Source organism: Etheostoma spectabile, chromosome 3 (genome assembly GCF_008692095.1).
Source record: "Etheostoma spectabile isolate EspeVRDwgs_2016 chromosome 3, UIUC_Espe_1.0, whole genome shotgun sequence".
NCBI lineage: Eukaryota > Metazoa > Chordata > Actinopteri > Perciformes > Percidae > Etheostoma > Etheostoma spectabile.
The window spans coordinates 15,662,298-15,677,073 of record NC_045735.1 but is presented as its reverse complement, the minus strand read 5'-3'; positions in this window follow the sequence as shown (position 1 = coordinate 15,677,073).

The window sequence follows — 14,776 nt, the reverse complement described above, 5'->3', positions numbered from 1 at the left end:
ACTCGCAGGACCATTAAGTAGAGTTTCCCTTGACAGCAGCACAAGCAAAATAGCAGCAGCTTAAAGGTGGATTATGTGGGATTTTGACTGTCCCATAACACAAATTTGACTTGGTTGTTGGTCAGTACTCTGTGTGTATTTTTATTTTTATTTCTTCTGCTCGGGAAGGCAAAAATGAAATTTGGTGTGAACTCTTACTAAAGTTGTATGGTATCCTATTACGACTTAACACTTCCCTCACTGTGCTGAGATTTAAAACTCACTTCCACACGCTTAAGGGCCCTGACACACCAAACTGTTGGGTGGCGTTGGGCCATGTGTGGTCCACTGTAATGTAGATGGACTGTTCTTATGTAGCGTTTTTTTAATCATGATGACTACTCAAAGCTTCTACATAGTACACGAACCATTCACCATTCACACACTGTGGCCGAGGCTCCGTACAAGGTGCCACCTGCTCATCAGACACACACTCACACATTTACACTACGATGCATGAGACTGTAGGGCCAGGGATCGAACTGCTCTACCACTGTAGCCTGGTCCTACCAGACTCTGGTCCGTTAGCCTGGTCCTACCAGAATCTGGCTCGTTAGCCTGGTCCTACCAGAATCTGGTCCATAAGCCCGGTCCTACCAGACTCTGGTCCATTTCATTAGTCCAGAGAGTCTGCCCTCTCTCCATTGACTGTAACCAACCAATCACTAACGTTTGGTTGTGACGTATGTCATGCTCAACAAGACGGGTGATCGACACGGCTTATATTTAGCATTAGCATTGCTAGCGTTAGCCAGCTCCTTCACCCCTAATGGAGCAAGCTGGAAAACTTTTCCTGAGCCCCATGGGGAGGAGGGCCGCAACATCATGGCCCCCAACATACATCGGCAAAGATTGTTCTTACTCTGACTTTAACTTCTGGATATTCTGCAGCGTTGCCACAACAGATGCATCTTTCTCCGCCGCCATTACGGAACTACAACTGTAGCGCACGGCCTCATCATTCTCAGCCATGTTGTTCACGGGCGTCACACACACCTAAACCCCTGGCCCATAACTGGCAGTAGGACATAGATTGGTTCAGTCCACTGCTGACTCACACACATTACTTTAAGACTGACAACATGGATTTTCGTGTGATATGTGATCTTGTGAAGTCACGAGAATGCAGCTGTCGTGCAAGGCGTCAGCATTTAGTGAGGTTTCTCCATGTTACGCCTTAACCTATAATTTGGGCTCTTTGCCAGATTCATCTTTTCATCAGATGGATTCACAATTTCTATTCTCTACAGACTACTTGTTTCCTCTCATGCAGGCACAGATTGTATTTATATTATGCGTTTGGCAGTAAATGGAAGTCGGCTGTAGCGTTTGCTCTGTGCCTCAGTGTAACTTTTAACAGAAGCAATGAGGCGATGCCTCCGTCGGTCTCTTTCAGGTTGGCTGACAGATTGCCATGACGGACCAAAATCACAAAACATTACAGCTATTCAGTTCAATTCAATTTTATTTATAGTATCAAATCACAACAAGAGTTATATCAAGACACTTTACAGATAGAGTAGGTCTAGACCACACAGGGCATAGCAGGACGTAGCAAGGCAGTTATGACTGTTAACAAACCAGGATTCTCCCTCCAGTGACTGCCTTCCTATATTGTAGCTTTGGGCCCATATCCTGTGTTACCTAGTAGCCAGTTTTGCCTTGAATTTTGGATTTAATTCTTGTTTTTGTTTTTCTGCTTGTGGAGCGTTGTGATGGATGCAGTGTGGTGTGTTTGGTGGTTGACTTTGGCTGAAAATGTCACACACGAAGATTTGTAAGCACCCCCAACTCAAAATATGTTCCTGCGGCCATGACAACGGAACTTTGTGAAGCATAAACTACAGTTGAATATGGCTGTCTGGAGAAGTGTGCACCACTGCATCAGCAGAAAGCCACTCCTTCCCGTTGTAGTGGCTGAATGAGTAAGATGTCAATGGAAAGTATGAGTCACTAGACCTACAACTCACAACAATAATATTTAGCATGAGCAGGGAGCTCTGAGCAGTCTGAAGAAGGTAGATTGGTGATTAGTGGCTTTGTACGCAGACTGGGAGTGGCTGTAGCAGAACTGCTGGCCTGACATCATTAATCCATCCCAGCCCACACATTCTCCATGCTAGACTGGTAAGGGAGGCTGAAAGACGGGCTGCTAATTCAGTCCCGGGTGAGGAGCAGAACTAGAGCAAACCAGATCAGCCGCACTGAAACTTTCGCCTGTTCCCTCATCATGTGGGTGCGACTGGGGAGTTTTTCTGGTAATATCCTGTTTAAGAGAAAAAAGGTTTGTTTCTCATACTACAGAGTGCGTTATTCCATGTCATTGCCAACATGTTTTGCAAGTATTGAATGAGTAGTGAATAAAAAATGTATTAGGTCAAAAATAGACTAGACATACAGACATATCCTGTATATGTATGTAAAATCGTATGCAGTATGATAGGAATAAGAAGTCTGGATGATGAACATTATGTGACTGAAAGCTCTAAAATGTCTGACTAGTATAAGAGCACAGTCACATTTCTGGCAGAAAACTTTACTGTAGTGTTTACTTGAGTACATTTGAAGTTGTGAAGCCCTTTAAATAGCACAAATTATTAATGTTAAAAAACCTCATAAAGTGACATTTTCATGCCATGGGACCTTTAAGGACCATGGGAAAACCCTGCAGCTTATTAAGCTGGGCAAGATAAAGTCAACGATGTAAAAATTGCTGCTGCCAGCTCTCCATCTTATACAGATCACCAGAAACATTGGTTGGCAACGATAGATGGAGAGCCACCCTGCCAGCGTTCCGGGACGGAGGGGTGGGGGTTGCTAGGGGCACACGGCGATACACTGTTAAGAGCAATGTGTGTTTGGTGTAGCCGGTCCTACTCCAGTCTATCGATCTCTGCAAAGGGTTTTGGAGGTCACATGCAGACTACAGACTAGTTATTTCCTCTCATGCAGGCACAGAGCACATATGCATGTTGGCAGTAAACTGGATGTTGGTGCAAGTTTTTGCAGAAGACACAAGGCGATCAATCCTTCGGTCTTTGCAAGCGATAGTTCTTTCAGCTTGGCTGACAGATTGCGCTGAGCGAGAAAAAGAAAATACATATCCATTCACAGTGCAGTGGTAGATGAACCTGTCATCACTGCTGTGTAGTTTATTTGCACATACAAATAGAAAAATCTAACCGTAAAAGTGAGCAACGAAGAGTTAAATACACTTACCTGAACTAGCTCCCAATATCGATAATACTTTCACACATTTTGTAGAATGCTGTATCTACAATATATAGACATGTATGCACATGCTGCACGTTATCATCCAGTACATGTGTATCCATTCAGTATTTATTTCTTTGCACTATTGGTATAGTTTACAACTCACAGAAACATAGACTGTTTATTGTTTTTAGTTGTTGGTCATTGGTGCTTTTTTATGTATATTTCTATAATATTTTATACATATACTGTGTGTGTGTGTGTGTGTGTGTGTGTTGTGTGTACATACATACATATTCTTGTTATTTTTCAAAAAACCTTTACAACGTCATTGTTAAGTCCCTTGTTTTATTTCCTTTTTCTAACACAGCATCTATGTGAAAGACTCACTTAATATTTATACTGTACACATGAAATTGAGTAATCATTTTATTTTACAAATCTGCCCGTGATGAGCGACTGCATTGAGGTCGAATCTCAAGTTGGTGGTGTTGACTCAGAAAATGAATCATGGAACCTGCAGAGAGCCCCGATCATCTGAGCAGCTGTCCCAACAAGCCGGGGGCCGGGGCCAGATTCGGCCCTGTTTTGTTACTGAGGAGGCGCGAGAGGAGGGAGATCTGAAAACTTTCCACAAAATGTTTTTTAAACGGTCAGTTGCATATCGAATCCATGCAAAAGGAAACAAGCTTCAGTATTTAACCTGAGTGCACAGAAGCAAAGAAAGGGTGTTATTATTGAATGACTGCGTAGTGGCTAAACTCTTCGGCCATTTCCTCCCATTCATACGCTGAAAGGTCCTGACTTTCTCTTAAGTGATATCTTGGCTCCAACATATCAAATGCTCCAGATTGATCAAGAAGTAGGAAGCTGTGTTTGACCTGAACTAGGAAATCACGGTAGGAAGTTTGATAAAAATTCAAGAATGGAGGATCAGGCTTATTCAGAACACTTTTCCGCTTATGTTGCAGTGTGATTTATGTGGATTTGTTTTTACCTTTGCCTCGTTTCAACATCCGTGAAGGCAACATGCCAAATGATCAAAAAAATCAGTTTGTCTCACAACCCAATATTTTCACTGGAGTTTAGCTTACCTGTTATGCAAAGCGTAACCCCCCCCCCAACAAAGGAATTAGATTTGTGTTCTACTTATTTTGCTCAAACTTTGCAAAAATGCAGTATTTATGACAGTCCAGAAGCTAGTTTCTAATTACATTTTTTTGTGTGAGATGAAAGAAATAGTTGTTTTGAAGGTATAAATTATGGTTGTCGTGGAAACAGTGTGTGATTTTAGCTTGGCGCTCTCATACGTGGGTGGTCCAACATGTGAGTCAGCGAAACACACCACTTGGATTGCATCTGCTGTCACGATATGAGGGAGATCGTGAACTCCATCTTTTTTTTTTATTCCCTGAAGAGAGCGGCCATATGGTCGAACCTCCTTTTTGCTGGCGCAGTCCTCAAACTGGCTGGTCTGCTCGGTTTTTCTCTGGATTCAAGCTCAAGGAACACTGATGTCATATGAATCAGGAGCAGAATATGTCGCATTATGTAATGAGAAGGAACAATATGTATGTGTTGCTGCCATAACAATCATCCAAAGCATTTGCATTTGCTGCATCAGTGTCCTCTGATAAGTTAACAGCGCTATAAAAGACGCTGTGAAGTCAGATTAAGGACTCTGATTTCTCCAAATTGAAGCCACTTCAGTAATGACGAGAGTTGAATGTGAGGAGACTTTAAGGCTGGTCTGAGAAGAGTTGATTACTCTCTTTTAAGGACAGTAAAACTAGATATACTGTACATGTTTTGAAAAAGAATTGTACACCATTTTGAGAAATGTGCGTGTTTCACTTTATTGCTGATAGTTAGATGAGAAGAACACCGCTGTCACATCTGTCTGGTAAACATAAAGCTGGATCCTACCGCCTGTTAGCTTAGATTAGCATACAGACTGGGACCGGTGGTCTCTGTCCAAAGGTAACCAAATCCACCTGTCACCACCTGCAAAGCTCACTTATTAACATGTCGTTCTGAGGTCTGTTCAAGCCACGCTCCACCTACACATTACACAGTCAGTGGTATCAGTCTTCTTATTTAACCCTCGACAAATGAGCAAACAACCGTGTTTCCCAAGTATAAAAAAAACAACACGCCCCTGGGTGAGCCCTGTAGCTCACCCAGGGGCGTGGCACCAAATTCTGGGCCCTGTAGAAAGACATGCTCTATGGGCCCCTCCCTGCATCCACAGCTACTCATTCCAGCATCTTTTTGGGCCCTCCTCACATGAGGGCCCCCCCCAGTCAAACGTCCTTGAGCTCACCTAGCTTGCGCCCAATGTACCACGGCTCAGTCCTTACTGCAGCGGCCCGGGTTTGAGTCTGACCCGCGGCCCTTTGCGGTATGGCCTCCCCCCCTCTACTCCCTTTTCTGTCTTCATCTGCCCTATCAAATAAAAAGGACAAGAAAGCCCAAATAATCAAAAAAAAAGTTAAACAACACAAAAGCTGCAATTGAAAAAAAATGGAAAAGACAGCAATCCAGCCATCAATGGTCAAATACAGGAGTATGGATTAAAAGAACCTCAGACAACCTAGAATATATGCAAGAAATTCATTTAAAAATTGCAAGTAGTCATCAGAGGATTCAAATAATACTTTATAATCAGCTAATGTGATTCATTTTCACTTCTTTTTATAGTTCACTTTTATTACTAGATAGTTCTTTGTCAGACATTTTACATTTCAAATCATATCAAAGTATATCAAAGTATCAAATCCATTAAAGAAATCCCTTGGCTTAAAGAATGTGAAGTAAAATGAAGAACCTGTTGGAAGGCTTATAGAATAGTCAAGTCACCTTTCCTCTAGACAGGGAAAAGGCTGGGCCACTGATGAGCTCAGGGAGTCAAACAGGCAGCTGTAGCCTTCCACCTGCTCCCTGGCTCAGGCACCCATGGGAGCAGGTCTAGCTCACACCTTGCATGCAGCGCTCTGGCCCCAGGAGATGCCAGGCTACAGAGGGCCGTGTCCAGACTTGCAAGCTTCCAGTCAAACTGACACCCAGCGTACAGGTCAGGCCTGTTTTCTTCTGTGTAGCCCGGAGCCGTGGATGGCATCATTAGCAAACTTTCAGGGATGAGTACAACATGAGGTTAACTGTAACACCTGAGCCACCACCTCGTGATCTTGTGTGAAACCTGCCAAATTCCACTACTTTTAAGTTTCCTATTTGATCATTGTGTCATACGTATACTGTACATGTTTATTTAATTATGCGTGTAACTGGAAAAGGAGGTTAAAACAGATTTAAATTCAATGTGACTTTAGATGCTCTTTAAAAAAACATATACTGTATTAGGAAAAATGCTTAGACTGCCTCCATGTGGTTTTAAACATAGTGGGGTTTTTGGGTTACAACATTTTAATAAGCCACAGTTTATACTTCTACCTAAGTAGAAGTACAGATACTCGTGTTAAAAAATACTCTAGAAAAAGTAGAACTACTGATTTAACTTCTTTACTCAAGTAAAAGTAAGAACAGGCTTGGGAAGTTGTGCCGTTTATATGCAGTTGGCTACATTTTAAATGGAAGTCTGCCAATAGGCCTAAAATACTCCATATATGATTATTGAGACAGAGGGTTACTTAACTAAATGCTAGAGAACCTAGGCATGGTCATTGATAGCATTATTTCTGAATATTACACCATTTATTAAGGCTCACTAACATAAGTGCAGACTTGATGGTTGAATAACGAAATAAAGGTCTCATGAGTTTATCACTTTACCAAACACATATACCAAGTCTGCAGTTCTAAATGTTAGTAAGTTGTTAATAAATGGATGTTTGTCTCCAAAATTGAGTCGCATGTGCAGGATAAAGGGATTTATGATACTACATCCGCCTATCCAAAGTGCTCATGGAACAGTCCATGAAACAGCCCCCATGTAGTGGATCCTGAATACTGTGGCAGAGTGCCCTGTGTTGGTCCTTCCAGTATTTCAAAATCTACATGATACTTCATTACTGTGTTTTACTGTAGCTCCTAGAGCTCAACCGTGTGGTTCCAGAACTAAAACATCCCATTTATTTTTTCCATAAGGATTTTGATTATCAGCCAGAATGTCTAAGTCATCGGAGGTATTCTTACCATGATCTACGAGAATGTCAAACAAAAGTTTAAGTCTCTGTTCAATCTTCAAGTCTGCATGAAATCAACCTTGTTTTAAGAAAAGCACGTTTTATTCACAATGTCATAGAGAAGTACTACACACCCACCCACCGACGTTTCTGATTCGTGCAACTCCGTGTTACCGTGGAAATGTTTACCGAATCTGCAAACAGCTGTAGCGAGCTGCTGCTATTGAAGCACCCAGCACAAGTGACTTTGTCACTACGCATGTATCGTTCCTGTTTGGCACCCGACACACAGCGGACTCTTCCCTCCACAGACTCACGTCGGTAAATTAGGGAGTGAACTTGCGCTCCCGGGGGCGGTTCACCAAGAAGAGGAGGCGTGTCCCGGCATTAACGTTCCCTGGTGCTGTTTTACAGTTTCAGAAAATCGTTCCGCTACAGACCAGGAGACACTCTAGTCTAAAGTCAGTGCCGCGTTATTCAGAGGCTATTGTAAGGGCGCATGCTTGGCCGTAACGTAGCGTGTGAACACAGTGCATACACTTTGCTTCTGTCGTCTCACGGACCCAGCGGTTCCCATTACCGCTAACCATACAAGGAAAAATATGACCTTGTTTTACTCATTTCCATGAAGCGTGGATATGTTAATGACATAAATGAGGAGGAACTATTAAAGGACTCAAGGTGATGTGATGTTGAACGCAGCAGCAGCAGCAGCGCGGGAGAGGAGAGACAGAAGAGCTGCATCGTCTATGGTGATGTCATCTCCATCTAATGTTAGGTTCAAAAACACCACCACGCATTCATAACCTCGTGATTTGGTGAGAGAAGACATCGGAAAGATTTTTTTTTTTTCGACATTTCTTTATTTATTTTGTCAGAAAGAAAAATCAATAGCAAACGTCGGTTTCCTTGACTGTGGACTGCTCCTGGCGAGCGCCCATGGATGGATTAACAGCGTGAGCCTAGCAGATCCACTGTTACAATACCAATCCACCATGGAACAAGCGCACCGGCTTTTAATGGGAATGTGAGATAACGCTCCGATTGGTTTCTTACAAGTTACACCCAAACCACACCTATAAGTAATGTAGCTACTTCAGACCAACACATTTTAGATTTGGGGCGCAAGAGTCATTTATCCGCCGGTATGATAGCAGCGCCCGAGATCCGCCCACAAAGCTACTTGCGTTTGGCATTCAATACTTGCCTTTCAGATCGTTAAAATTGGGCCCCACAAGTCACAGTCTTGTATCTTTGCCATTTTTAAAATGTTCTTTATTGGCAAATCAAATGTTTTTAGATCACAGTTCATCTTGTACCTGGTTGGCTTGGTTCCAGGCTTAACTCTTTACATGTACTGTTTATTAAAACGTCAATAGAGATATTGAATGAGGGAAAATAACTTCCAGAACCAGGGCTGTTTAAAAAGTGAGAGCCTTTGGGGACTAATACTGCCTGTCATGCAACTGTAGTAGCCCCACAAATCCAAAGGTGAGACCATTGGTGAACGGTCCTATCAGATCTTCACACAGCTCGTGTAAGAATGTGGCTGCATTACACCGGGCCTGTAGGCATCAGCTGGGAAAACAAGCTGAGACTGATAACAGATCAAGCCCACATTCCATCCCGGGCTGTGTCGAGGGACAGAGCAGACCACCAATTTCACACACATGGTGATAGCGATTAGCGTGGCAGTAAGGGTGAGGCCTGTTGAGGCGCACGGTTGGCGGCGTTTCACAGAGCTCGTCTGCTTTGATGTGTATCTCATGTCACGGCCAGGTTACGCGTCATGTGAATGCCTCTGTGAGAGAAGAAAACAAAAAACATACATCTCACTGGCTTTATACGGTCTCACTTTTAGACGAGTCTGTTTGTGGGGAATGGTTTGGCACCGTACGGCCCAGGTGCTGACAGACCTCCCGGCGGGCTGATCCGGCTCTCTGGGTCCACGCTGAGCAGGCCTGGCTGGGCTCGACTGGACAGCTGAGTGCAGGTTGCCCAGCAGGTTGTGTTGTCTCAGCCTTCAGCCGGGGATGATAGATGGAGCTGGAAATGCTCCCAGAGAGGGGGTGAGCACATGTGTGGCAAGACATGGCAGGTGGTGAGCGCTGACTTGACAGCAATTAAATGTACAAATCTTTGATTAAGCTCATGGGAAGGCAGGCATTAGCAACACTGAATCGTCTCTTCCCCAGCACACGCATGCACGGCCTTTCTTTCTCTCTTTCTCTCTCTCACGAACATACACACTGGCACACATTTTTCATCCGGAGTCACTCTTACACTATGCCAGTGACTAAAACAGTGTATACTTAGTAAAGAGGCTTTTTTGAACAAGGCACTAATGTTTTGATTTAGAATATGAGATTGAAATATGTTTAATTGTGATTAGGGGATAAATAACAAATGTTTCTGTTGCTTCTTTTTAAATTAAATTTCTTAGAAACTGCTTGATTCAATGTTGCTCAAGATAAAGACTCCTTTAAAAGGCTTTCTCTCTCCATTATAGAATATTGGCTTTATTGTGTCTATTGTTCTTTCCCACAGAGGGAACCCTAAATGGAAAATCCTTATTTGAACAACGTAGTCTGTAGATTTGCCCGTCATTCTTTGAAAATTACACTCTATAATAACATTTTTCTCACTCTTTTCTGAGGGTGTGATGACATCTCTGATGCAGATCTACAGCAGAGTTAAACAGGGCAACAGGACCACCTATGGTAATCTCCCTATCTCCACAGCGCTGTGGGGTAACGTCTGGCTACACTACACATAAATTCTGGGATAGGAGAAGAAAAAAAACGCTCTAGGTTGTTAGCATTTCTGTAAACCAATCACAATGGTCTTGGGCGGCGCTAAGCTCCGGACGCAGAAACGCTGCCTCTGCAAAATAGTCTCAGGAAGGAACTTCTGCACCAAAACAACATGTCACATAATGTTTACATATAGTTAACTGTCGACACAATACAGTAATGTGTGCCATTTAAATTAGCTGGATCCATAGTTAAACCTCAATTCACATTTTCTTTGAAACTCACCATTTTCCGTGTGTAGCTTTTCAGCTCGAGGTTTGAGAATGGCAACGCACAGAGAACAGAAAGGGAGGGACAGGATGCAGGCAATTATCCTGGAAATGTATTTCCATTGACCCAAACTAGGTCAACATTATTGATGGACAATCTTGATGGTAACTTTAGAGGTTATGTTGTTATTGTGTTTGTAACTTTTGCTTAACGACATTTGGATTTTGGACAAACCTATTTGATTGTTTGTTGCCCCAATGCACAAAACTATGTTTAACTGCCACACTCCCGTATCTCAGCAATGAACCCAGTGAACAAATCACTAATGTGAAGGATGTCCAAGACTATGGACAAAAAATCCCAGGTTGTAAAAAAAAAAAAAGAATGTGGGTAGAAAATAGGAGAAGCAGCACTCAGGCTGGTTGTGTCCGTACTAATTTAGATCCAAATTATGATCGCTTAAAGGTCCCATGACATGGTGCTCTTTGGATGCTTTTATATAGACCTTAGTGGTCCCTAATGCTGTATCTGAAGTCTCTTTATATAGACCTTAGTGGTCCCTAGTACTGTATCTGAAGACTCTTTATATAGACCTTAGTGGTCCCTAATACTGTATCTGAAGTCTCTTTTATATAGACCTTAGTGGTCCCCTAATATTGTATCTGAAGTTTCTTTATATAGACCTTAGTGGTCCCTAATACTGTATCTGAAGTCTCTTTATATAGACCTTAGTGGTCCCTAATACTGTATCTGAAGTCTCTTTTATATAGACCTTAGTGGTCCCTAATACTGTATCTGAAGTCTCTTTTATATAGACCTTAGTGGTCCCTAATACTGTATCTGAAGTCTCTTTTATATAGACCTTAGTGGTCCCCTAATACTGTATCTGAAGTCTCTTTATATAGACCTTAGTGGTCCCCTAATACTGTATCTGAAGTCTCTTTTATATAGGCCTTAGTGGTCCCTAATACTGTATCTGAAGTCTTTTTTATATAGACTTTAGTGGTCCCTAATACTGTATCTGAAGTCTCTTTTATATAGACCTTAGTGGTCTCCTAATACTGTATCTGAAGTCTCTTTTATATAGACCTTAGTGGTCCCTAATACTGTAACTGAAGTCTCTTTTATATAGACCTTAGTGGTCCCTAATACTGTATCTGAAGTCTCTTTATATAGACCTTAGTGGTCCCTAATACTGTATCTGAAGTCTCTTTTATATAGACCTTAGTGGTCCCTAATACTGTATCTGAAGTCTCTTTTATATAGACCTTAGTAGTCCCTAATACTGTATCTGAAGTCTCTTTTATATAGACCTTAGTGGTCCCTAATACTGTAACTGAAGTCTCTTTATATAGACCTTAGTGGTCCCTAATACTGTATCTGAAGTTCTTTTATATAGCCTTAGTGGTCCCTAATATGTACTGAAGTCTTTTTTATATAGACCTTAGTGGTCCCTAATACTGTATCTAAAGCGGCAAGGTGGAGGCTGGGGGTGTGGCCTTGACCAACTGCCACTTTGCTCGTTTGAAAGCCATGATGTTTCTCTCTCATGGGGGGGGCAAAATTCTCTGTGGGCCAAAGCAGAGAAAGGGGAGGTAACCTTGCCCCTTATGACCTCATAAGGAGCAGATTCCAGATCGGCCAATCTGAGCTTTCATTTTCTCAAAGGCAGAGCAGGATACCCAGGGCTCGGTTTACACCTATCACTATTTCAAGCCACTGGGGGGCCATAGGCAGGCTGGGGGGGGCTCACATTCATGTTGAAAAACCTCAACGTGAAATTTGCATGCCATGGGACCTTTAACACAAGCAACCAATGCTATACCACTCAACCTGAATGCACACCAACACAGCATTTTGGGTGGAAACGATTCTGGAGTAATGTATGCTCTCCATAGTGTTTTGAAATGTCCATATGTGGTCCTTGCATGTGTGTGCACACCCTCCGTAAATCTGCGAGTTTTTGTAATGTGTCTTCAATCCAGTTTTCATCATGACCATTCTACATCAGTGATCTGACTTCAAATAGACATAAGTTATCAATTCATTATTCCTTAGTCGTCTCCTCCAGACACCTGTATGGTGAAGGGGTTTAATCAATCATTATAACTAAAGACTCAAGAAATTCAAGTTGTGTGTAAATTCTCCTGATTAACTCATCGTTAGCTGCCTTTTACCAGGACAGCAGCAGTCTCTCACATGCAGAGAGAGGTGTAGATGGTGTCACGCACCTAGCAAGTCCCTTCAGAGTTGCCCCTGGCTCAGAGTAGTAATTGCCACCCTCTCCTCCGCTCGCTAATGAGAGCCAAGTCATTCCCTATACTCAGGCTGCCCGGTTTTAGACATATCTCACTGTCTATATCCCATAATCTCATTGTCTAGGAAACAGAGGAATGCTTAAAGCTTTAGACCCGACAAGCCTCCAGTGAATTCGATCAGCTCCCGGTTACCACACAGGATTACTGAACATAAATCACTGCTCAGGGCAAAGTAAAGGCTTTCAAGCATCACTGTGCAGCTCAACTCATGTATCTTGATATAAACAGGTATTTACAAGGCACAATGTTTTGTCTATGTTGAAGGCAAATTACTCACCATTTTTAACAACAGGTTCACAATTTTGGTTTTGTTGTTTTTTTCTATATATTAATCATTTCTGAACGTCTCATTGCATAGAACAAAGCTCTTCATCTCCAGTGGCTGTTGAGTGGGCTGCTCAGCTCCTTTCATGGGAATCTGTCACCGTGGAGATGTGGAGGTGCTCCCTCCCCCCTCCCTCCCAGAGCCAGGGGAGACAGCAGCACATCCCACTGGACCAAATCCATCCTCAGAGTGACACCAGTTGACTCTTCATGATGAGATAATCAGAGGAACGGAGCTTAATGAGACACTGAAAAGTATACTGTACCTGCTTCATATTCAAAAGGAAATCTCAAACATACTGAAATAAATAGATCATAGAAAATAAAATAGAAATAGAAATGGAAATAGATCCATTCGGAGTGGATTCTATGTTTCCAGCAGCAGAAACAAGTGGGAGATTAAACATGGCTGTACTGCATGTTGGACCTGGGCCTGCAGTACATGGGTGCACAAGGTGAAAATAGTTTGGAATTTTCAATTAGTTTTTTATTTTATTTTTATTTTATCTAGTTAGATTAGTTTGTGTTTAGTTTCAGTTTCTCAGAAAGATTTAGTCTTAGTTTTTATACATGTAGTTTTATTTGGGTTTCTTTTATTTTTGTTTTATTGCAGAGATAGAGGGCAGTACAAAAGAGATCAGTACAGCAAAAAGTACAATACAAACAGCATTAATAATGACCTCCACCATCCCCCCCCACCACCCCTCAAACAGCAAACTACAACATAATAATAATAGTAGTGGTGGTATTATTACATTAATTTGAAAAAAAAAAAAGAAATACAACATAACAAAATAATGCGTATAGAAATTAATAAATTATAAAAATGATATTAGTTGTTAGTTCCGGAGATGGACATGCTGTGTGCACACGTTATGTTTAAAGGCTGAGGTGCACCCGGCTGAGTAGGGTCTCAAATGAGAGTAAGCTTCTAGTATGGCCCTCATCTCTGAGAGGTCTGTTGTGTAAAAAGGTTCCAAAATCTCCCCAGCATCTGTCAAAAACAAATGGCTTCTTCTTATCCATCCTCTGTTCTGAAGGTGTGTGTAACGACAGCTCTTTGAGGCACATGGAGAACCCAGGGCCTCCTCGCTTTTCCTGCGAATGGCTCTACATTCATTAGCCCCAATAAGGGCTAGCAGTCGGTGTTTGGCTGGATGTCTGTCCCCGTCCTCTGTCTCTGTGTTGGCGTTCTAACCACTGGTGGATTTCTGAGGACTATGGTTACCTGGTCCTCAGGTCTCTGCAGGGTAAATCCAGACAGCTAGCTAGACTATCTGTCCAATCTGAGTACTATGGTTACCTGGTCCTTAGGTCTCTGCAGGGTAAATCCAGATAGCTAGCTAGACTATCTGTCCAATCTGAGGACTATGGTTACCTGGTCCTCAGATCTCTGCAGGGTAAATCCAGACAGCTAGCTAGACTATCTGTCCAATCTGAGGACTATGGTTACCTGGTCCTCAGATCTCTGCAGGGTAAATCCAGACAGCTAGCTAGACTATCTGTCCAATCAGAGGACTATGGTTACCTGGTCCTCAGATCTCAGCAGGGTAAATCCAGACAGCTAGCTAGACTATCTGTCCAATCTGAGTTTTCTGTTGACGACTAAAACTACTTCTGAACGTACACATGTTCCACCAAAACTACTTCCGTCCTGAGACTATTTAGCAGAGGCACCGTCATTGTGCCCGGGGCTTAGCGCCGCTCATGACGATTG